The sequence below is a fragment of the Cupressus sempervirens genome, chromosome 10, assembly GCF_028749045.1.
Source record: "Cupressus sempervirens isolate cs-2001-9-10 chromosome 10, ASM2874904v1, whole genome shotgun sequence".
Lineage (NCBI taxonomy): Eukaryota > Viridiplantae > Streptophyta > Pinopsida > Cupressales > Cupressaceae > Cupressus > Cupressus sempervirens.
The window spans coordinates 227,855,356-227,881,072 of record NC_143127.1 but is presented as its reverse complement, the minus strand read 5'-3'; positions in this window follow the sequence as shown (position 1 = coordinate 227,881,072).

Here is a 25,717-nt window from a genome sequence, read left to right as displayed (position 1 = left end):
TGAAACACCTAAAAGCTATGTTATTGCCTTTTGAGTATGAATAAAAGTTGTTCAGAGCTTTTTAGAATCTAAGGCAAAGAGATCAATCTGTTCAAGCCTATACTAAACAATTTATGATTCTTAAAATTAGGACTAATATCCAAGAGGATGAAGAACAAGCTACAGGTAGATATTTTTATGGACCAAGGTTTCAACTACAAGATGAGCTAACCTTAGTCAAGTTACCTAATGTGGATCATATGGATATGCCTTAAAGGAAGAGGAGAAAGATGAATCTCCAAAAGAGCATGTTGGCTAGTAAAAGGAGTGAGAATAATCCAGATCAAGGAAAGTGGAAATCTAAATATTCTCTAGGAGAGGAGCTCGAGGAAAGTTTTAAGCCTAACTTCTTTGGAAAAGAAGGTTTTAGGGGAGTAGGACAAGGAAAACCATTTTTTGGAATTAGAAACCAATAGGATGCTTCATATGCAATTGGTGCAGGAGCACCTAAAGAGCAAGAACATGAGAATATTAAGATTCCTTATTTGAGATATTTAAATCCATTCGAGTCATTTATTTTGTATTTGGGTCAAGATGTAAAGGCTATGAAGCCATCTTGTCATAAGTTGTAAAAGTTGTCAATTTGCCCTAGTTGCCCTAGTAAGGTCATGAATTGGTCAAGAGGTCAAAATTTATTTGTAAACCCAAGGAAGGGTAAAAGTATTGTAAATGGTGATTAATATTCTATAATGACATGTTTGTAAGGTTGGAACAAAGTTGTGAGGTCAAAATTTCTAAAATGTAAAAGTTGCTTAAATGTTGCAACTTTAAAACTCTGCAAAAAGTACAAAAAAAGGGGTTAAAGAATGTAACAAGTGTGTTTAAAAGTTGGTTGGGAAGTTCTCAACTATCAAAAATCCTATAAAAGCATTGTAATGGTCATTCCAAATCAATTAATGAGAATAAAGAGAAGAAATAATCATTTTGGAGAATTTTTTGGTGTTTTCAACTATTGCTATTTTTATTGTTTTTTTTGAATTCACATTGGTTCCAAGTCTTGTATGGCCATGTATAGCCTAGAAACCCCGTATAATATGTATATTTGGATAGTGGTATGAATTATATTTCTTCTCTCTTTGGTTTGAAGTAATTTCATTCGGTTTTGAGGAAGTTATGATCATTTTGGTGAAAGTTACTATTTTTAGATTTGAGAACTCTTGTAAATAGTCATGTTGCAACATTTGGTATGGACACATATGGATGGTTTAGGAAGTCTAAATGCATTCATTGGAAAGATATGTGCATTACCTTCCATTTTCTTTTTGTTTGAGACATTCGTATGCAGATTTGTGAAAGTTATGAAGATTTGAGTGAAAACTAGTTTTTAAATACCTTCAAAGGTGTTACGGGAAAAGATATGTGTTTATACAATGATTTATGTATTGAAAATTTTTTTGGCTTATAGATTTGGAAACTAGACTCACAAATGGATAATCTGAAATTGGTTTGGGGTTATTTGAATCTGTTTTGTGAACTATATTTGATGCCCTAGGAAGGGTTACATGTTTTACTTTTGGTTTATGACAGAGAAAATGAGTCTTGGTGCAGACAACATAATTTGTAATTGGTACATTATATTGTACTCAGACTTGGATATGTTTTAATAGGTCTAATTTGTAACAATTCCACCAAAGGGATTTTCATGAAGATGTTTAGAACCGAAGTTATGAACAATGGAATCAGATATATAAATCAAGATATGTAAATGGAGAAGGGTTGATGTTTTTGTATTAAAACATGTTGTGTTTTACCTCACAAGATGCCTCTATATAATGAAATTATTTCATAGATTTTGAAGGGATCAACATGTATCCCACTAATTGTTTGATTTTTTTAAGATGCTCTGCATCAGTAATGAAGCTGAAAAAGCTCAACATTGCCAACTCAATCATAGGGCTACAAGTCGAGCTATGTTGACCATAAAAGAGATTCAAGCAGTGAAATTAGAAATAGAAATTGGGGAGAACTTAATGATTTACAAGACCATGCTAGAAACAACAATATGTAGTTGAAGATCGATAGGGATAACTTTAGTGGTCGATATTCACCAATTGAGGAATGTCTCACATAAACAACCTAGGATTTGACAAATAAAATATGTATATCAGGTTAGTCTATCACCTGAACTTTATAAATAATGGTTTGGATGCTTGTAACTACTTCTCATCAGCTAATGTAATTCTCTCATTTTCTTTCACAATATCACCAACTGAATCTAATTGTTGGACATGGTAAATTGGAAAAAAATCGTCTACAATTTCCAAAGGTTGCCTTAATCGATGACCTATATTCATCAATGGTCTTGTAAATATATATTTAGAGGAGGCCCTAAATTCGCGTTCTCGTGACATTTTGCTAACACTATTTTTGCCAATTCTATTAATCATAACAAATTATTGGACGACCATAATCATCTCAGAAATTGCATAAGACATGTTATCATTATGCAGGCTTTGCCAAATATTTGTATAAGTTCCCGTTGAATTCGCCAAAAAGAATTGGTATAAATACATTCATAAATCAATGTTATTTGACACAATTTGGTTTGGTTGGTTCTGATATCTCAATTATGATCAATAGAAATGTTTCAAACTGTTGAGTGCATTGGCAACTGTAATTGAGTCATGTAGGTCATGTCATGACTTGTTGGGTCCGATGGTCATAACCCACTCATATTGCAAAAAAAGATTTATTTATCTTATAGCTACAATAGTTTATAGTATTATACTTACTCATATATGCTAGAGGAAGAAGCTTGAATACTCATTATGAGCCCCCAAATTTAATCGTATATGATTAATGCAGTAAATTTGCATCAATCACTAAGTTATGACTAGAGTAATAAGTAGGACACAACCTAGAAAACAATGCATTACAAGTTCAATTGGCTATAATACAATAGATATTATCTTAGTTTTAATTTGTATGCTGATTTCAATAATATGTTGACATAATTTTCTACTCTTAAGAAGGGATCTTGTATTTTTAAAAGTCATATATAGACAAGGAATATATATATATATATATATGGCATGTAATAAAAAGTAACTAGTACATGTCATAAATTCATTTTCTTTTCTTTGCCTCTAGTTATGTGATGGATGCATGTTTATGTATGTGATAAAATCAACTTCTATTTGATGATGTTATAGTGCCTTTAAGCGTTATTCAATTGGGTGAATGAAACGAGTTTTAAATCATGAAAAATATCTTTTTTTTTTCATTTTTTCTTGTCATACTAGAGTTGTTTTTTAGTAATCAATGAGTCACGTGTCGAGTCAACCTTGCCGAGTCATAGGCGAGTTCGAGTCATAGAACTCTTATTGAAATCAAAAGTCCACTTCTCCTTTGTCTTGTGAGTTTTCATTGTAATCACAATATGCATAAAGTGGTGTATCGTCTTTAAATGAATGCACTTTCCTTTTAAGGCCTTTTAGCACCTATTCCATAATGACTTCCTGGACCATGGATGGACTTGTGCACATTGCTCCCTTTTCCCTATTTCCTTCCACCTTCCTGAGATCTTCTCCCTCCACTTGAGCTTTTTGAGGTTCCTTTGTCCCCTTCTCTAGGATCAAGTTGATCTAGACTAGTCAAAATTTTCTAGGTCAACCTTGACCCTAGGGCTTGTAGGGCCTGGAGCCTTGTTGGTAAACAGATCTATCTTCACACAATAAATCATCAGAATAACCCTTTTTTGCCCAAAAGCAAAGACACAAAAAGATACCAACAATTGGGTTGCTTTACCATTGAATTGTGCAAGTGCCCTCTGAATTTTATAGGGTACATCACCCCGATTGGATATATAATGAATAAGATTTAAGAAACACTTTTAACCTGAAGCAAAGGCTACCCGCACTATTCTTGGATAGGGGGCGAATAATCATTACTTACTTCACATATACACCTCACAGCCAAGGTAAAGACATACAATCCTTTGCTCTATTATGAGTTAAGAGCATAAAAGAGACCACAAATACATAATAACAATACACTTGAGGCTCCTGAACAAAATTGACGCACAAGGAAACAAAGATCTTGAAATACTCTATGATTCACACCGTAATCAAATAAAGAACATAACACATAGTCTCAATATTCTTCAAGATATCATTTCATTTTAAAAAAATCATATCTCAGAAAATCATGTAAAGCTTCATTAATCAGAAAAGTACAAGTAACAAAGACTACTATTTATCTTTCTATTTCTTTCCCCTCTCAACATAAGATAAGAAAACAGAAAGAAAGACCTACCTGTCATACAACAATCCTATTTGCAGAAAAGCGGAACCTCCTCTTTGCCTTCTATTGGCCTCTTTATCCTCTTCAAGAATCGGTTTCCGGAAGTTTCATTCAACTGAATCTCGGGAACGGTCTTCAAATGACATCTTTTGGTAAATATAATGTTTGATTCCCTTAAATTGATATGAAAAATCAACAATTAAATTTTATTGACTTGGCCAATGTAACCATGTCTTGAAAAATGCTTGTCCTTCTAAAACTTTATTGTCGTGAAATGACAGAGAACTTAAATGGTGCCTATTTGCCTGAAGAATGATCTTTGTCCACTGTGTTACCTCGCACCGAAAATTACACAAGTGAGCGAGTAGCCTCCTCTGCATTCGTGAAAACATGATTTAATCTTTTGTTCCACTCGATGTCCAAGGAACTTCACCTCTATCATCAAACCTCTGCACCTTGAGCTTTTACTTTAAACCGATGGATTTGTCCTTATACTTCATGCCTGACAACCCACCATTTGTATGTGTCTATCCACCAACCATGCCCATATTGACATTTAGCTAACCGGTTTGCATGTTTTCCTGATATCTCCGCAGTGATCACAGAGCTTTGCACTATGTAATGCCGGTTCCCTTAATGTTGGCCATACCCGAATTGTCTCTTATTATTCTCCTTAACATCATATACGGGCTCTCCATTGCATCTCTTCATTGACGCTGATAAATAAGGGATGCTCTTGCTTCGTTAGTACTTTCACGGAATGGTACCTCTTTGAGAAGTCCATGCTAATGCTTATCCATCAAAATCTATACACCACCACTTGAATTCTTGCGCTCGGGTCCTTTTGCTGATTATTATTTTTCTGTGTGGTCGTCTCATATTCGTGGCTTCCCAAATTAGAGGCACCTGAGCCCGAGCTTGATTTAGGTGAAGAGGAATGCGGTGGGAGTGCCACTATCTATGGTTGAGCTTCGCTTGTTCCTCCTGCCTTCTTGTTGACATAGGATGAGGGTTGGGTCTTTTGTCAAATAGTTTTCACATACTGTCTGTGCCATTTTTGTGATCTACTGTTGATCACTCACACCCGCGCCTTCTCTTAAGAAATCCGAGCTCTCTTACCCGACTTTCAAACCACACACAGTAGGCGAGTATTCTGCGGTCTATTTGGACTTCATTCTTAAGACGCAGAGCATAGGTAGATGAGAAGGAGAGTCGGGCTTTCTCAAGTGTAGGTTCTAACACATGCTTTTCTCTTGGAGTGAATGAAATCTACACGACAACAACTCCCCACTTTTGCCAATGATTCTCTGAAACTCCACACGAGCTTCCTTTCTCGTTTGCCTTGCCCCGATGGGCTCGGCATGAGTACTCGCGAGTCACAGTTTTAACATGAATTGAGTTGGGGCGCCGAGTCCAACAAGGTTGTTCGGGCATTCTGTCAAATACCTGGTGTGGACTGAGCCTATGGAGTTCCATATTGTCGTAAACAATCTCCATACCTCCAACCATGATGAGTCACAGAGGAACTCAATGATCTTGAAGACCAAGCTTTTGAAATCTCACAAACTCCGCATACAGTATCCGCCAAGTTTTATCTTCAAAGGTTGTAGCGGATGACATTTCGAATTGCTCGTTGAACCCGAACTTTGCACAAGGACTTAGTGGAGGAATGTTAGAAGCCGATTGGCACACCATACAACTAACTATATCCCTTACATGAATCAGCAATTCGACAAATGGTTTCTAGCATGGAGTCAAACTTTTCTCGTGTCATAATACTCAAACTACAACAAACCTCAAATTTTGGAGTATATATGAGGAGCGCAGTGAACCTATATTTCATTTTAGAGGAGGTGCATTAGTAATACTATCTTCATTCTTAACTTCATTATTGATGTAGTCTTTTTTCACTTTTTACTATCATAAGAATTTCACATATCCTAAGCTCATGAGCTTATTGACTTTGAGGATTTTGAATATGCGTTCTGAATTCGGATGTAGGTACTTCTAATTCAAATGAAGAACATTCTGAACCTTTAACTTGAGAGATTTTTAAAACTGCATCTCAGATTATGAACTTGGGTTTCAAGAGCTGAACTTTGAACTTTTAGCCTCCAAACTGAAACTCTGAGTTACACATCTGAAAACCCAAACTTTGAGTATCTAAACTTTGGACTTTAGTGAACCTTGCACTTGCATTTTAACTTTGAACTGCACTCATGAACTTTTGAATCACTACCCATGAGGATATGACATGGATCTTGCACAATCTGGAAATATTCCTCTGAACACACCCGTTGTGTCACATCAAACCAGTGAGCCCATTTGAAATGTAGATTGAGCCTTTGTACTTGTCGAACCATTTGACCATTTTTCAATTGGTTCCAAATTTACAAGGGAAAACCTTGAACTTGTGTGTTTGAGCATTTTGATTCATTATCATGAAACTTCATCTGAAACCTGCTTTACACAACAATTTCAACATAGACTAGAGGAGATTTCAAGAGAACCAAGGAAAAGATCATTAGGAGAATGAGATTTTCAAGTTTAAAATTGGGGTTAAGAATGCCAACTAACAGGCCCGAAATGCCTCAGGGGTTTAATTAGCTAACTCTAGCTCTCCAATTGGTCTGTATTTTTTCCACCCAAAAATTAGTATAAAAGGAGGCTTGGAGGATTCATTTTCACATCAAGCATTTAAAATACATCTAAAAGACATCAAGCAAGCAAGGCAATGAGTTCAAGCATCTACAAAGCAAGCAATTCTTCTTCATGCATTCAAAGATTCTTTTTGGGCATTTTGTCTTCAAGATTCAACATTTTGTTGGCCATCAAGGGAGGAGATCTACATTGAGGCATTCATTATCTTCTTCATTGATGCACATTTACATCCATGTCTCCATGATGTGGTTATGGTAGATCCATTGCAATTGTGGAGATATCCTACATCATTCATATTATATTCAGTATCTACAATATACAAAACGACAAAATCCTTATTGACAAGGGTTTTTACAAGCAAGGTGAATACTTATATTTATCTTGTTTCTTTTATATACATATACATTTTAATTTCAAGGCGGATTCCTCAATCTAGGGCTTGACCAAGGCAAGCCCTCCCCCACCAAATCCCAAAAATCAAGTTTTTATATATACAAGACCAAGATAGTGGAATTGTGATAGCGGATATGGAAAGAACTCCCTGAAAGCTTTCTAGAGAAGTTGGCTCACCTTTGTTATAGTGCCCCCAGTACATGGAGACCTCGTGGAAATTTGATCAGTCAAGTTACAACCAGGTCGACCTAGACCCTGCTGCTTTTGCAAAAAAATAGTTTTTGGGTTCTATCTGATTCATCATTTTATTCAAAAATCCACAATCAGATCTTCAGAAACAAGCCCAAATCCACATTTTTTGGAGCTAAAATACAAAGATTCTACTATGCATTTCAAATTGAGTCTTTCATGCTTCATTTCCTTTCATATTTTTATCTTGATCTATATTTTAATTGGGCTAAGAATGATTCAATAAAATGAATGAGAAGTGGCTAGCCCACGTATGTTAAAAAAAAATTAAGGATTTTCCTTTCATATGATATTCCTTATGATTCAGTTTATATGCATATGTTTATTGATAAATGGATGCAATGATGTTTCACCTTTCCTATAGCATTCTTATAGTTCAAATTTGTATTCATATGATTGATGGTAATTAGACAAAATGATGTTATATATAAAGTTATGTAATTTGATTTCCAAAACTAAGTTAAGAAAATTTGATTATATGAATGGTAGTTCATCTTGTATTTTTCGTGATTGTTGGAAAGAAAAATAATCTTTTTCGAATGCATCAATACAACATCAAACATTATGCAATTATTTATTCTAAGAATTTAACAAAAAATTTATCCCCTTTGGCTAACTAAATAAAATTGAAAATCCAACACTTAGAAACAAAGGGGGACTTGAGAAAAATTTATCATTCTAGAGCAAAAAGCTCTCTGCCCTTTGTATGGGAAAATTTTTAATCCTTTTGTGAACAAGGCATCTTCTCTTTAGATACTTTTAATATCCTTGGTTTTTATTTATTTAATATCATAAATTAAATAAACAAAAAAATATAATCTAAAATATCTGCTATTCTATCTTATCCTATTCTCACCTACAAAACTTTATTGCATAAGTCTTTTTTATAAATAAAAAGAAAACACCACTTGGGTGCTGATGTCACCCAATTTTCCTTACTCCCCAACAATGGGCGCATAAAATCAAATTTTGCATAAGGATAACTTTGTGTTTAATAGCTTGTAAGGGAGTCTGACATGTATGCTCCCCACCTTCACGTGATTGGAGGATATCTTGTGTGACTTGGGTCAAACTTGCATCCCCCTTCCCATCTGTACCATCCTTTCTCCTTCCTTGGTCAATGTGAGGGGACCCTTGGGAAGCGCCTTGTCCTTGGGCCACATACCCTTGCTTGGGAAGCTAGGGTTATGTTTTTATGAATATTATAATAGAAGGTAAGGGGTGGGAAAGTTAGTGAGTTAGAGGGTAAGGTTAGAGGTAGTTAGGTGTTACGTAGAGTTAGTGGTTGGGGTTTGGGTAGTGAGTTAAGGTTAGTTAGTAAAGGTTAATTATTTGTTAAGTGTTTAGTTAGTATTATATGTTGGTTTAGAATTAGTTGTTATTAAGGACTAGTAGGAGTAAGGGGTTAGATGTTAGAGATGTTAGATATTATGTTAGAGATGTTAGATGTTAAGTTAGTTGTGTTAGGTGTTACATTGATTTTTTTTTGTGTTAGTAAGTAATTTTAGGATTTTGTTAGTTAGTAGTTAGTTGTTAGAGAAATTTTAATAAATTTATCTAATTGCATATTAGATAGGTGGGTATGCAAGTTTGTTTGTAAGTTATCTAGAATTTTGTTTTAGTAGTAAGAAATGTTATATTATTAGTGGCTAGTTAGTTCGTGTTGTTTTTATAGAAATTGTAATTGTAGATTTATACATAGATTGGATGAAATTAATTGTTTCATTGTGTATGGTTATTAATCTTTTGATGTAATATCAAGGATGAAATAGTGGTAGGTTTATTTGGAAGTGGTTAGACGTTTCATTTTATGGGTAAAGGTATAGTCAAAATTATCATGGAATACTGCTCTAGTTACAATAACTTTTCAACTGAATGCTGATTTAAATATAATTTCTAACATTAATAATGTTTTGGATACTAGGTATTACCTAGTTAGTTATTGATAATATATGACGATCTAAGTGTTTAAGTCATAATTGACTAGATAAGTTGTTTAAGGAATCAAGTTATGGTTAAAAATGATGTGAATGTTGTAAATAAATTAAATGACGAATATAAATGATTGATTAGTTCAAATGGCTATATGAGGATTTAAATGTGTAATGGATTTAAACTTGTATAGATAGCTTGATAGAATGGTTTGGGTTTTGATTAGAAGATGGATCAATGTCACGACTAGTTTAATGATAAATATTTAATGATTTTAATTAGTTTTAAATAGGTTATGATAATATTCGAAATTAAGTATTAACGTGTTATGATAGATTAGCCTTTAAATGTAGAATTAGATTCTCCTAAGGACTATTCTAGTATAGTATTAGAAGGGATAGGATCATAGTCGACTTATGAACTTGGAAACTCCAAAATGTATCTTGAACTTGATGTCAAACCTTTGTAATTGAACCTAAAATGTTACTTGATCAACTCTTTCAACCAGAGCTACATGTTCCTATAGCATTAAAACCTAGGGTTTCAACCTAGTGCATTGTGTCGGAATACCGACTCTACGTCTTTATGATATGTGTTCAAAACTCACTTTAATCCTTGGTGAAACTTTCCATAAGGTTCTTCTGTGTAGCATGCATTTATATAGTGAATTAATTACTTTAAAAAAAAATTGTTGGTGTGTTTTTGCCCAATATTTGGGGCATGACATAGAGCCCAATTTCATGACACTTGGGCAATAATGGGTCCATGTTAAGTGCGGACATTTAAAATTTACGATATGAAGTAGGGACTGATCCTTGGAAAAATTTAAGAAGCTAATACATTCTTTATAAACTATGATATTGATAAGTAAACTTAACCAAAACCTAAAATTGATATTAACAATTGAAAATGGTCAATAATAAACATATAAACTAGCCTTAATGACTTGAAACAATTGATTTGATGCAAGAATGTTACATTTATATTAAGGTAGATTATGGTCTCATAAAGTAATTCGAAATTATATTGAACATGACTATCTTGGGAAAAACTAAGTTAAGAATCCTAAAACATCTTCCAATCATGTGAGTGGAAACAAGTAAATAACCTAGTGATCAGAGGAAAAGTGTCTCACATCATCTTTAGTAGAAGTCAAATTTTGTCTGACCCAATCACTCATGGAATAATTTTAGTCTATATCTAGTATGGAGGTGATCAAGTAGATTAGTATTGATTTAGACATTACAAACATAAGTAAAGGAAACCTACGATCTTCATAATCTAATTTTGTACCTTTGGGTTGAAATATTGAATAGATTAATGAATGGTGAGTAAAGAGGAAGGTAACACTTGAAGAGTATACCATGTTACCAAGTTATTGGGATACCTCTAACCTATTACGAATTTAAAATGTATTGTTCCAATAATCCTCAAAAAGAAAATGAGAGCTAAATTGGAATTTGCAAGTAACCTTTGGAAACCTCGAACGATAGGATTACTAATGCGAGAAGCTATTCAACAAGAGAGTTAGTTAGGAACATACAAAGAATATGAATATGTCAGTCTACTATGAGGAATAGAATCCTAATCGGGAAATAAATTTATCTAAATATATGGTGGTAAGAATGAAATTAAATGGTGAGGAGTTTGTAACATATAGTATTGAACCGGTAAGATAGAGAATGCAAACTTCTAAGATAGGGTTATGTGTATCGAATTATGTTAGTAGGCTTATTGTATAAGCTTAAGTGATATTGAATGATAACGATCAAGTGTGTACTTTTAGACCTTGGTAGTGGAAAAATATTGAATCAACTACAACCCTACAACTGAGAGCAAGTAAAGTCACAAGGAGATCATCAACCTAATACAGACTAAAGGTTTAGGTATCAGAGTTAAGAAATAAGAGGATTATAAGCCACGAGGCATGATAAGAACAATGATGATGACCTATATCGTCAACAAGGAGATAGTTGTAAGAATGACTAAGTAAACATTGACAACGTCCTAACAATGGTTCTATACCTAACTAGTTGTAAACCTACGATCTAAGGATGAACTCATAAGTCATTTATGACTAGGAGACATTAAATATGGAATTATTGAAAAGAATAGTAGTATTCAATGCATTCTCAGATGATAATTAGAACTTGTGTAAACAATAAAATAATATAGGATGGTGATGTGTGTGTGTGTGTATGTGCGTGCGCACGCGCAAGATCATACCAAGTTTGGTGAGATTGATAACACAACTTTAGCTGGTATACAATGGTGAAATTGTAGGTAGGAGCCCTAATATGTAATTATAAGTGAATTGAGGATAAGAGATTTGGTTTTGTAATTGTAACTCAAAGTACAACTCTACTGACACTGATGTCCCGCATGTTTAGAATCTTCAAAAAGAAACCAATGTAACAAGAAGAGGATGGAAGGGGACTCATTTTAGTATCCTCGCATTTGCACTTTTGAGTGAGTTCTGATTAGGGAAAACCCTTAGTACGAAAAACCCTAATTATAGGGTGATGTTGATGAAGATAGGTATGAAGGTAGTATGTGGGTTCAATCATAGTTTGAGCAACACATTTGTTAGACCACCATTTAATTTCAATTCAAGATCCCTGCAATGTATTTGGAAGACCTAAGATTTCTCCTTTCCTCCAGAGACCTTGGTACGACCACATTATGTCAGTAATGTAAATTTTGTAAGTAATTGGATTTATGTTCTTATTTGTCTGATTTCAAATTTAGGTACTTTTAATGTTCTTTCCTTTTTGCCAACAATGAGATGTGGTGTTGTTTAGCCTCTAGGTTCCTTATTGATGATTCTATTTTGCCTCTAGGTCATGTCTTTATTTCTTGATTAAAATTTTTCTACCGTGGCCACTCTTTATTTCTTTTGCTTAAGGCTTTTGCATTGGATGTTTCATCCTTAATGTTGAATTTAAATTTTGAGGCACTTTCTTCTAAATTTTGTTGGAAAAAGTGACATATAATGGGCCTACCAAAGGGATTCTTGACAATCAAGTGGATGCAGAACATTAGGGTATGGGGTTATTAGTGAGAGTATCTGTGCCCTACCCTCTCCCCAAGACTTCGAGAATAGGACTAGTGATATCTGTCGATTATTTTGAGTAATGGATTGCACCCCAACATAAAACTAGTTAAGGTTATGAGTTAACCTAATGGACTTTTAGATGCAAAATTTGCATGTGTAGTGAAGGACTTGTTTAGTTTCCTATCAAAGAATTAGTATGTCGTGGAAACTCTAAAGTAAAAGTGTTTAACCTTAATAAATATCCAAGTTGCATTATAAGAAAACTCGTTTGAGAGAGTCTCGTACAACTATTTTCCCGATGAGTGGGTACGTAAAATTTGGAACACCTTATGATATTATTACCATTAGAGACTCTATAACTATATTTATACTAGATTAGCATGTTGTTTATATGTGACCTATATGTTTAAGAAGTGTTGACCCTAGAAAACGTACCATTGTTAGAGTTATGGATTGAACTTTTCTTTTAGAAGTGGTAATTAGGCAAATAGGTTATCATCCCTGAGTATGTATGTGAATTATTAATCATTCTTTTTATAAGAGTAAAATTTGGAATAAGTCTAGACAAGGTCTAGCATAGGACGAACATTTTTAGTTGTACAACTTCCAGGAGGAAGTCAAAAGCTAGTGGGGGAGGATGTAAGGTCTCTCCTCACATGTACTTATTAAATATGAATTTCTCTGTTAAATATATTATAGGAAATTTGAATGGATATGAAGTAATTTTTTATGGTTTAGATGTCCTAATAGAAACTAAGATCAACTGATTCATCCATGATTTAAATACTCAGTGATTCGAGAACTACTACATTATCTCGACTGTCTAACGATGATAGTAGGTGTTTCACCTGATGATGATGTTGATTATGGTACCTCAATGATTAGGTTATACGCATTTAGATAGTTTAGTATTCCTTATTAGTGATTTTTATGATGTTTAGGTATATGCATGCCTAACGATGATTATTTTAGTATTTTAATTTGAATTAATGAATAAGTTAAGTTATACTGATTTTGTAATTACTGATGATTAAATGTGAGCAAAAATGAGATAAATAGTTATTTATATGAAAGATTGATGTTTTGATTAATGTGATTATCCAAATGAGTTTTAAATATATACATGTGATTTTTCTCAAACTATGATGTGTGAATTTAGTGTGTACTAATGGAGAATCATAATTGGACCCTATGTATAGTATGTGAAAACCAAGGTTGAGTCTAATGAAAGATGCAGACCCCGTTGTTTTGTATTTTATTTGTATCGTAAATTGAATGTGTGTATCATTTTGTAATTGTTATGTGTTAATGTTTTGTAACAATGATTTGATAGTGTCACTTGACACTTGTGATCTGTATATGTTTATCGGTATGATAATTAGGATTAGCTGAGTAACCCAATAATTTGAGTTGGAGTAGGTTAGAAACCTAATATTAATTAGTTGGTAATTAAGATTAATTACCCTAATCAAAGTTTAGTGATAAGTTTGCATTCTTAGGGTTTTTAGAAAGTCCAAATATTTCAAGTAATTTAATAGGTCATTAAATAGTCCTAGACAAAAATTATGAAAACTAAGTGCCTAGGAGGTATATGTATGGGTTGGGGGCATTTTCCACCCCTCTAGCCCCTTTCATTGACTTTTGTGACCACCAAAATATTCCATTTTTTCTTTAGTGTGAAAATTGGAGTTTCACTTTGAGTTTGACAAGTTATACTCCACCATGAAGTTTGCCTTAATGATGAGGTTAAGTTAGAAGACTCTATAAGCCCTTAGTCAAGTGGGGAGTTATTGTAATTGTTAGGTGGTTGAGTTAGAAACCTATTTAGTTGTAGATTTGAGAGTTGAAGAGTGTTCACCCAATCTCTAGATTTAGAGAGAAACATTAGGATTGAAGGAGGAAGAAGGATAGCTCTTTTCAAATTTTTAGTTTTCCATAACCATTTGTGAAGGTAGGAATCCTTCAAATTCATGTCTTCATGTTGTGTTTCATTTCTTAAAGTAGTTTTCTGTATGTGTGTGTATTCATATGTATGATGAACATGTAAGGGATGAGATTGTGAAAGGTTTCTTACTAGTTTTTTTTTCATGTTTTATATTTAGTTTTATGAGAGAAATTGTAAGGGTTGTGTTGGCATTACTCACACTTAGATAGGGCAGAAGTGGCTATGCATGGAAGGAGGGCTTCAGTTGGACTCCGGGAAGTGTAGAGTCTCTCCTCAAGATGAGGAGAGGAAGAAAGTAGGGTGTTATGGGCCCCTACTCGTTAGTACAAACTATGTTTGTGTTTTGAGAAATTGAAAAGTGAAAGAACAAAGGTTCTTGTGATTATAGCCTTGCAAGAGCATCTGTTATGATGTTGTGACCGACTTCTCTTACCTTGAAAAAATCTACCTTCTCCCTAGTCTGGTTCGATAATGAACCTATTATGCAAACCTAGAATGAGAGATAATGGGATGGATGTGTCTTTGTGATTAAATCTATTTGTCTCCCAATCAATTTTTAGTTTCTCCATGGTTACCTTGATGAAAATTGTAGATTTCGTAGTGGCTACCTTGTTATGAAGCCAAGCAAGAATTGAGAGTTGTTGTTACAATTCAAATGTTTGGGAAATTTCTCCTCCAGATAATGATCCTATTGTAAAATGGTATTGTTAAGCTTATTTTTGAAATGGCCATGATGTCAGGTTTTCTTCTCTAGTTCTTTCTCGACAGAATCTTTTAATCAACTGATTTGATAAAATGAATGAGAAGTGGCTAGCCCATGTATGTTGAAAAAAATATTGAGTATTTTCCTTTCATATGATATTCCTTATGATTTAGTTTATTTGCATATGTTTATCGGTAAATGGATGCAGTGATGTTTCACCTTTCCTATAGCATTCTTATAGTTCAAATTTGTGTTCATATGATTAATGGTAATTAGATAAAATGATGTTATAAATAAAGTTATGAAATTTGATTTTTGAAACTAAGTTAAGACAATTTGATTATATGAATGGTAGTTCATCTTGCATTTTCGTGATTGTTGGAAAGAAAAATAATCCTTTTCGAATGCATCAATACAACATCAAACATTATTCTATTATTTATCCAAGGAATTTAACAAAAAATTTATCCCCCTTGGCTAACTAAATAAAATTGAAAATCGAACACAGAGAAAAAAAAAGAGGACTTGAGAAAAATTTGTCATCCTAGAGCAAAAAGCTCTCTGCCCTTTGTATGGGAAAATTTTTAATCCTTTTGTGAACAGGGTATATTCTCTTTAGATAATTTTAATATCCTTGGTTTTTATTTAATTAATATCATAAATTAAATTTTTAAAAAAATATAATCTAAAATATCTACTATTCTATCTTATCCTATTCCCACCCACAAAACTTTATTGTATAACTCTTTTTTTTTTTAAAGAAAAAGAATCCACCTCTTGGGTGCTAACGTTGCCCCATTTTTCTTACTCCCCAAAAGTGGGCACATAAAATCAAAATTTGCATAAGGATGAATTTGTGTTTAATAGCTTATAAGGGAGTTTGACATGTATGTTCCCCACCTTCATGTGATTGTAGGAGAGTCTTGTGTGGCTTGGGTCAAACCTGCATCCCCCTTCCCATCCATACCATCCTTTCTCCTTCTTTGGTCAACGTGAGGGGACCCTTGGGAAGTGCCTTGTCCTTGGGCCATGTACCCTTGCTTGGGTGGTTGGGGTTATGTTTTTAGGAATATTATGATAGAAGGTAGGGTGTGCGAAAGTTAGTGAGTTAGAGGGTAAGGTTAGAGGTAGTTAGGTGTTAGGTAGAGTTACTGGTTGGGGTTTGGTTAGTGAGTTTAGGTTAGTTCATAAAGGTTAATTGTTTGTTAAGTGTTTAGTTAGTATTATATGTTGGTTTAGACTTAGTTGTTATTAAGGATTAGTAGGAGTAAGGGGTTAGATGTTAGAGATGTTAGATGTTAAGTTAGTTGTGTTAGGTGTTAAGTTGATTTATTTATTTATTTTTGTATTTGTAAGTAATTTTAGGATTTTGTTTGTTAGCTTTACTTTGTATTAATATTTTAGTTAGTAGTTAGTTGTTAGGGAAGTTTTAATAAATTTGTCTAATTGCATATTAAATAGGTGGGTATGCAAGTTTGTTTGTAAGTAAGTTATCTAGAATTTTGTTTTAGTAGTAAGAAATGTTATATTATTAGTGGCTAGTTAGTTCGTGTTATTTTTATAAAAATTGTAATTGTAGATTTATACATATATTAGATGAAATTAATTGCTTCAATGTGTATGGTTATTAATCTTTTGATGTAATATCAAGGATGAAATAGTGATAGGTTTATTCGAAAGTGGTCGAACATTTCATTTTATGGGTAAATGTATAGTCAAACTTATCATGGAATACTACTCTAGTTACTATAACTTTTCAACTAAATGCTAATTTAAATATAATTTCTAATGTTACTAATGTTTTGGATACTAGGTATTACCGAGTTCGTTATTTATAATATATGATGATCTAAGTGTTTAAGTCATAATTAACTAGATAACTTGTTTAGGGAATCAGGTTATGGTTAAAAATGATGTGAGTGTTGTAAATAAATTAAATGAAAAATAGAAATGATTAATTAGGTTAAATGGCTATATCAAGATTTAAATGTGTAATGGATTTAAACTTGTCTACATAGATTGATAGAATGGTTTGGATTTTGATTAGAAGATGGATCGATGTCATGACTAGTTTAATGATAAATATTTAATGATTTTAATTAGTTCTAAATAGGTAATGATAATATCTAGAATTAAGTATTAACTTTTTATGATAGATTAACCTTTAAATGTAGAATTAGATTCTCCTAAGGACTAATCTAGTATAGTATTAAAAGGGATAGCATCATAGTCAACTTATGAACTTGGAAACCCTAAAATGTATGTTGAACTTAATGTCGTATCTTTATAATTGAACCTAAAATGTTAATTGACCGACTCTTTCAACTAGAGCTATGTGTTCCTGTAGCATTAAAACCTAGGGTTTCAACTCGGTGCATTGTGTTGGAATACTGACTCTACATCTTTATGATATGTGTTCGAAACTCACTTTAATCCTTGGTCAAACTTTCCATAAGGTTCTTTTGTGTAACATGCATTTATATAGTGAATTAATTGTTTAAAAAAAATTGTTGGTGTATTTTTGCCTTGTAATTTGGGCACGACAGTGTTAGTAACATGAAAAGAGTGAGAGGTTTGCCTAAATTAAAGAAACCTAACAATATAATTTGCAAACAATATCAGTTAGGCAATATGAAAAAATCTAGTTTTAAAAGTAAGACTCACAACACTAAAGAAATTCTTGAGATTGTTCATATTGACTTGTGTGGACCAATTAGTGTACAAAACTACAAGGGTGAAAAGTACATAGTCCTATTTGTTGATGATTATTCTATGATAATGACATTTATGTTTCTGAAATAGAAATCTAATGCTTTCCAAATGTTTAAATGGTATTTAGCAAGACTTGAAATGGAGACATGCAAAAGCCTGAAATGTCTTAGATCTAACAGAGGTGAAGAATTTACATCAAATGAGTTTGAGATGTTTTGTAATGACAGAGAAATCAAAATACAAACATCTGCACCCATGACCCCTCCACAAAATGGAATTGCTAAAAGGAGGAATGGATCTATAGTAGACTATTCTAGGACACTCGTGATGGAGAAGAATGTTTCTTTGAAATACTTGAGAGAGCTTGTAAGTACAACTATCTATACCTTGAACTATGTGTAAGTCAAGAAAGGTACTCATTCAACACCTTTTGAATTATGATATGGATACTCACCCAATGTAAAATATTTTAGGTATTTGGAAGCAAGTGCTACATTCTTAAAGATTTCAGGAATGGTAAATTAGATACTAAAAGTGAAGAAGGTATATTTCTTGGCTATTCCACAAGAAGTAAAGCTTATAAGTGTTTAAATACTAACACTAACAAAGTTGTGGAAAATGAAAATGTGAAGTTTGATGAATATACAGAGGTACATGAGGTTGAACCTATGAAGGAACCAGAGGAATACAAATATTTTGTATGCTTTTATGAAGGTATGCCTACTAATGAAGATTTTGTAAATAAGTTGTAAATCAACAGCAAGTTTTAGTGACTATCTAGTCACATATAATGAATGTTGAGTTGCATTTAGGAATTGAACTATAGTCAAGAATCGAGTTGTAGACATAAGTTGAGGCACATTCTAATTCTAAGATTAGTGTACATGAAAGAGATGTTGAATAACCTAATAGAGAATTACATAGTGATTCAGAATTTGACATGCCTAATGAGGAAGGTAGAGAAAAACCAAAATTATTAAAGTATGTCAAGAGACATCTCCCTACTGAACAAATTATTGGAGACAGAGATGCTAGACCAATGACAAGGAATAGGTTGAGAAGTGATACATGTTTTCTAAGCATGCACGAACCCAAGACATTGAAAGATGCCTTAGAAAATGTGGACTAGAGTAAAGCCATGAAAGAAGAGTTTTCCAAGATTGTGAAGAACAAGACATGGACTCTAGTTCCTAGACCAGAAGATAAGAATGTGATTAGAACCAAATGGGTGTACAGAAACAAGTTAGATGAAAATGGTGAAGTAATAAGAAATAAGACAAGATTAATTTGCAATGGGTATGCACAAGAAGAAGGGATAGAATATGGAGAAACATTTTCCCCTATTGCAAGATTGGAAGGAGTAAGAACTCTAATTGCTTACTCTACATACAAAGGTTTCAAAGTTTATTAGATGGATGTGAAGTTAGCATTTATGAATGACATATTAGAAGAAGAGGTTTGCATAGAACAACTAGAAGGATTTATTGATGCTAACAACAAGAACATGGTATGTAGACTACACAAAGCTTTATATGGTTTAAAGAAAGCCCCAAGAGTATGGTATGAAAGGCTTCATAATTTTCTTGTGAAGATTATATTTGAAAGGACAAATGATAATAACAATATGTACTTGAAGATAGAAGGTGGTAAAGTTATTTTATTAGCTAAAATTTTTGTTGATGATATCATATTTGGAGGTCAAGATGGATTATGTAAGGCATTCACAAATGAAATGAAGCAAGAATTTGAGATGTCTATGATTGAAGAGCTCAAGTTCTTTTTTGGTTTGCAAGTATATTAGATGATAATGGTATATGCATCACTCAATCTAAGTATATGAAGGAAATATTGAAAACTTTTGGATTGGAAGATTCAAAACTAGTTAGCACACCTATGGTGACAAGACACAAGTTGTCAAAGAATGATGATTCAAATGATGTGAATCAAACATTGTATAGATCCATGATTGGAAAACTGCAATATGTAGTACATAGAAGACCTAACATTGTATTATCTATTGGGATTGTTGCAAGATTCTTTGCTAATCTTAAGGAGAATCATTTGATGGTTGTTAATAGAATTATGAGAGATCTAAAAGGAACCTAAAGCTATGGTCTATACTACAAGAAAAATGAACAAATTGACTTGAGAGCCTACACAGATGTTGATTGGGCTAGAAACATTGATGACAGAAAGAGCACTAGTGGAGGAGAATTTTAATTAGGAAAGAGGTTGGTCACCTGGACCAACAAGAAACAAAATTACATATCTCAATCTACTGTTGAAGCTAAATATGTGGTTGTTGCAGTAAATTGTATGAACATTGTATGCATCAAAAATTTACTCAAAGGTATGAAGGAAGAAATCACTGAACCTATGGTACTTTATTGTGATAATACAAGTTCTATAAATATATCAAAGAATCTTGTAATGCACACAAAGACTAAGCACATTGCAATCAAGTATCATTTACTTGAGAGAGTTAGTTCAAGACAAAGAAGTAAGGATGGAATATGTGAATACAAAAGATGAGATAGCTGATATCTTCACAAAGGCTTTACCTAAGGATGCTCATGAGTATCTAAGAGGTAAGCTAGGGGTGATACCCCTGTCCAAAGCTACTTAAGAAGCAGGAGTATTGCCCTGCATCAACCAAGCCAAATGTTGTATCTTACAACTTGATGCAGTGGATATTACTTTAGGAGCTACCTAAAGTAATGAAGGAACTAAATTAGAAGATTTACAGTCACATAAAAGGTGACAATGGGAAAAAATAAAATTGTTAACATCTGCATGTTGAGATGACAAGTCTTTGGCATTGTTGTCAAAGAGGGAGATAATGTACCTGAAGTTTACTAAAGAGGGAGATATATGCCCTATTAAGGGAGAAATGACTAAAAATACATCTACCTAGTACGAGGGAGAAAGTAATGAGGGAGATATAAGAAATAAGTACAGATAGAGAGAGAATTTTGTAGCCTATATAGAAGATGAAAGCTGCTGATAGAGGGAGAGATTTCAATACAAGCAATTATTTTCTTTTTGGTATTGTTGTTAGTATTGATTTTCCTTCGATGCTAAAGAGGGAGATTGTTGAGAAAAGATTGAGGATGTGTTTCAATCATTATTTTTTCATTGGTGCCAAACCTTCTACTTCTTGGTAAGACAACTACTTAGTTGATTTGAGTACTATCATTTTTTGGATTGATGAAGAGGATTTAATCAAATGAGATAACAAGAACACTTAAAGGAAAGGTTGAGTAGTGGTATGAAAAAGGAGTACAAAGATCAATTAAGACAGTGATGATATAGTGTATTATTTATCTACTGAAGGCTTCAAAGGTTGGATACATTGATTAAGTCTAGAAGAACAAGTAAGAAGAATTATGTCTATCAAGCTTGACCGAGAGCACAATAGGTGCCAAGAAAAATTAGTGCAAGCTAAGTAGAAAATTAGTTGAAGCCGAGCAAAGTGAAGATTCAATGTATGTCGAGTGAACATAATGTAAGCCGAGTAAAGTTTAGTTGGTGTCGAGCATCAGTAAACTTTAGTGCTTGCTGAGTTCACTAGTGTTGACCAAGTGGAAGAATAGTATGGAAGCCGAGTGACAACATATTGATGTTGAGTGCCAGTATTCATATTAAATTATAGATTTGATGAATCTGAGTTGACTATTTTGTTTTCTTGCATTGTGTGAAGCATGTGGAAGATAACTATGATGAGTTGGTGGCACAAAATTCAAGGTAAACCATTTTGTGGCAAATTCAAGGAATATTGAAGAAGAAGTTTCTAGAGGAAACAAATGGAAAAGTGGGTAGATTCATTGTATCCTACCTAATCATACCTAACCCTAAAATGGATGATTGTGGTTAAGTGACAAAAGATCTTAAATCTCTATTTATAGAGAGAGGTGGTCAGAAGAAAAGGTTGTCATGTGCGATAACCTAAAGAAGAGAAGGAATCTAGGGTATTGCTTTATTTAGTGGCCAAACATAAAATACTACAATTGACATGCAAAGAAAGGAGAGTATGAATGCTTGAAGGGTGAACAAGCTATTAGACCTAAAGTGTGTGAAAGCTATCAGTCTAGGGTAAATCCTTGGATTAAGGTTGACCTAACAGTCATTCGTACATCTTTTAATTGAGTGGCATTCCAAGTAAATGGTCTAAAATCCTCTAAAAAAGTCTCACTCCTAACAAGGTGATTGAAATCGTCTAACCAAATCACATTTAACAATGCATATTGTAACCTATAATAGGATTGGCCTCCCACAGGGCATCACTTTAGAAGAGTGAGAATTAGTAGCATGTTACTGGTGGTTTTTTCCAAATTAGGTTTCCATGTAAAATTCTTGTGTCAAAGGTGTTATTGAATTTTTTATGTTTCATGTTTACATTTCTGCAAAGTTGTTTTGACCTAAGACAGTAACCTACAAAGTTTAAGAGTTGTATGATCTAATGGATGCATGCATAATAAAGATTTATGGATATGGGTCTACTAAGCATTGAAAAGTTTTATTTGTAGATCTAGACCTTGGATAATTGACTCACCCCTCCACCTTCACTGCTCCTCACAACCCCCCCTCTCAGATATTCTAAAGAATTCCAACATAATGGAGTGTGCAAGGAGCATGAGGTTACATGTGAGGCTTTCCTTAAACACATGGGAAGAGGCTATCAATATTGCTACATATTTAATCAAAAAAGGTCCCTCTACTACTTTGGGTTGTGGTATTCAAGAGAAATCATGGATTGTTAAGAAGGTGAGTTATTCTTTTCTCAAAACCTTTGGTTGTGAACCATTTGCACATATAGATTCAAAAAATAGAACCAAGCTGGAAGCTAAGTCAAAGAAGATTTTTTCCCTCTTTGTATTAATATATGTCGATGAACCTGAATGTTGTGATGAAGTTATGCAAGCAGATACAAAGATTCGATGTGAGTCCACATCGACAGAAGAAATGGACTCCTTGCTGAAAAGTCATACTTGGGGATTATGTCACTTACGTGTAGGGAAAAGGGATTTATAGAACAAATGGGTTTAAAATTTGAAAGGAGATGATGGAGGCAAGAAATATTTAAAGCTAGGTGTAAGGCCCCTTCCCCAATACCATATTATAAACCCTAAATTACATCAATATGATCAAAACTAGGAAGCATAAGGAGGTGAGATGTCATGTCCTTGTCTCTCATGCATGGTATGTGAATTGTAGACTATTACCATACACCTTATGATAGGTTAATGATAAGTAGGTTCTAGGATTTAGGTATGTCATGATTGGCATCCTTCTTACTAATATTGGACTTGAGATCTTATTATACTGATATACATTGTAGTCATTATGGTCATAAGTATCACATTCAAAATTTTATTAGAAAATTATGCCGATGGATTCATAGTATGTTGTGATCTATTAGGAGGCCATTGTGGAAAATTGAATTAACACTCGCCCTTGTGAGTACTAATAATAATTATAGATAGAAATTGTTATCAATTTAGAAAAGGCTTACTCGATAGAGCTCGGCATAATGTAAATATTATAAGAAAATTGTTGTACAAATACTATTAGTGAATGATGATTAAGATGAAAATGTAATTTATTGACTAAAAGATACAATGGGTTTATCTAATGACCAATTTTGAACCTATGCAGACATGATTTTGAAAACATCCTAATTTCTTGACATTAGTGATTTTAGAGCCATGTTCCTTATCATGTAATACCTCATAATGATAGCGAGCTAGTGTTAGTAATCAAACTATATTTAATTTAATCAGGTATACTAGTTGTGATGATTACATTTTGGTGGTTTTGATCTAAGGTATGTAATTAGAACTAATTTTCATGTTGGCTGATTTAACAATATAAATTCAATATTTTGTCATTATGATGGGAAATAGATTATAATGCGATGCAAAATGTTAAATAGATTATGATGAATTATGATTAAATGTGATGTGCAGATTTTGATATTTTAACGTTTTAAGTATCTTATTTGAAATGATTAAGTGAAGGAATTACATTGAATTATGTTAATATGGATCACATAACATTTAAATTCATATGCATTTATGATATGTATTTTATGTGACCTCCTTGGACTACTAATGCTCGAGTTTAGTGTGTAGGAAGTGGAACCATGAAAATTTCTGGGGGAAACAAGGTTCAAACCTATGTGAACATGGTTTAGCCAAAGCGAATCTTTGGAAGATTCAAAAGCTTCATCGTGATGTATTTTATTTCGTAAATTTAAGCTTGGTTGTGTGTGAAATTTTAAAATTCAAAGGTGCATTAGTGACATGTCATCATGATGTGGAATGTGTTTTTATGTGTCACATGAAACTTGTGAATTTTATGTGTTAATGACATGTCATCTAGGATTTGGTCATGGTAGCATGTTACCCTAAAACTAATTACCTAATTAGTGATTAAATAAACCCAACTTGACAAGGGGTAGGATGGGTCACTATCACAAGGAAATTCGAATTTAGACTTGACCAAGGGTTTGAAGGGTCATTAAGTGGTCCCAAAGTATTTTTTATGTGAAAATGAGCTACCCATGTGATAGTATAATATGTTAGGGACCTAATTTTGACCATGATAGTGACTAGATAGCCTAAGGGCCCCCTTTACCAATGCCTTCTTCCACCAATTCGAAAATGGAGTTGTCACATGTATTCTCTACCATGTTTCCACTAAGTCAAATATAGAAAACTTAGAGGGAGACACGATTGTAAAAGGAAGTGGCTTGGTGTTTTGTCCAAAATAGATAGTGGGAAAGCCCTTTTTAGAGAGTCTTGGACAAACTAGTGGGTTGTTCACCCACTCTCTAAGTTTGGAGACAGTTAGGGTTTTGGAGGGAGGCTAAGGGAGCTCTTCATCAACTAACATTGCAATTAGCTTGGATCAAGGTAGGTGCTAAAACTATGACCATTTTGTTTTAGCATTGCATAATAAATCTTCAAGTATGAAATGTTGTTATGGAATCATGGATTGTTATTGTAATACTTGTGTTATGTTGTGATTATGTAATGAGTTTCATGCATTTTCTTGGTTTTCTTCCTTGATCTCCTTGTTTTATTTTGAATGTTGAAGTCATGGCTGTGATGGCTTTGTTGAATTTGTCATGGGTATGACAGCTTCACTCACCCTTGGGAGGGAAGAGAAGCCTTGGGTGAAGGGGTTAGTTGGGCTCAACATTAAAGTTGAGATTCTCCTCTTGGAGAGGGTTCTTTTTTGTTGATCATGGAGTATGGGTTACATTGAAGCCACGTGCCTTGTTTGATAGCCTTGAAGAGGAATTATGCAATTGCAAATGTATATGTGTTTATGGATATGGAATTCTCCTCTTTGGAGAGCCCACCTTCACCCATTGTTTCATGATTCCATTGGTGAATCATTGTGTTAAACCTTGGAGGGCTTTGTAAATGTATTGTGAGATTGAGTTTTGCATGCATTATGACATGTTTGAGTGTAAAACATTTGAGACTTGTTTCCCCTGCTTGGTGGGTGGCTTCATAGAAGCCTAGGATGGGAGGTGAGCCTCCATGATTCCCAGTTTTGTGTTGTTGTTTTGTAGGTTTTGTGAAGATGGATCCTTGAAGAGATTAGGGTTTCACCCTTGGCAATGTTTAAAAACCAAGTGTAGTGAAGAGACCAAATTTTCCCATGTCTTCATGAGATTGTGTTATGTTATCAAGCTTCTATTGTGTTTCCTTGAAATGTGAGAGAGATTACTTCTTATTGTACATTATTGTAAATGTGTCAAGAGAAAGTTGAGGTT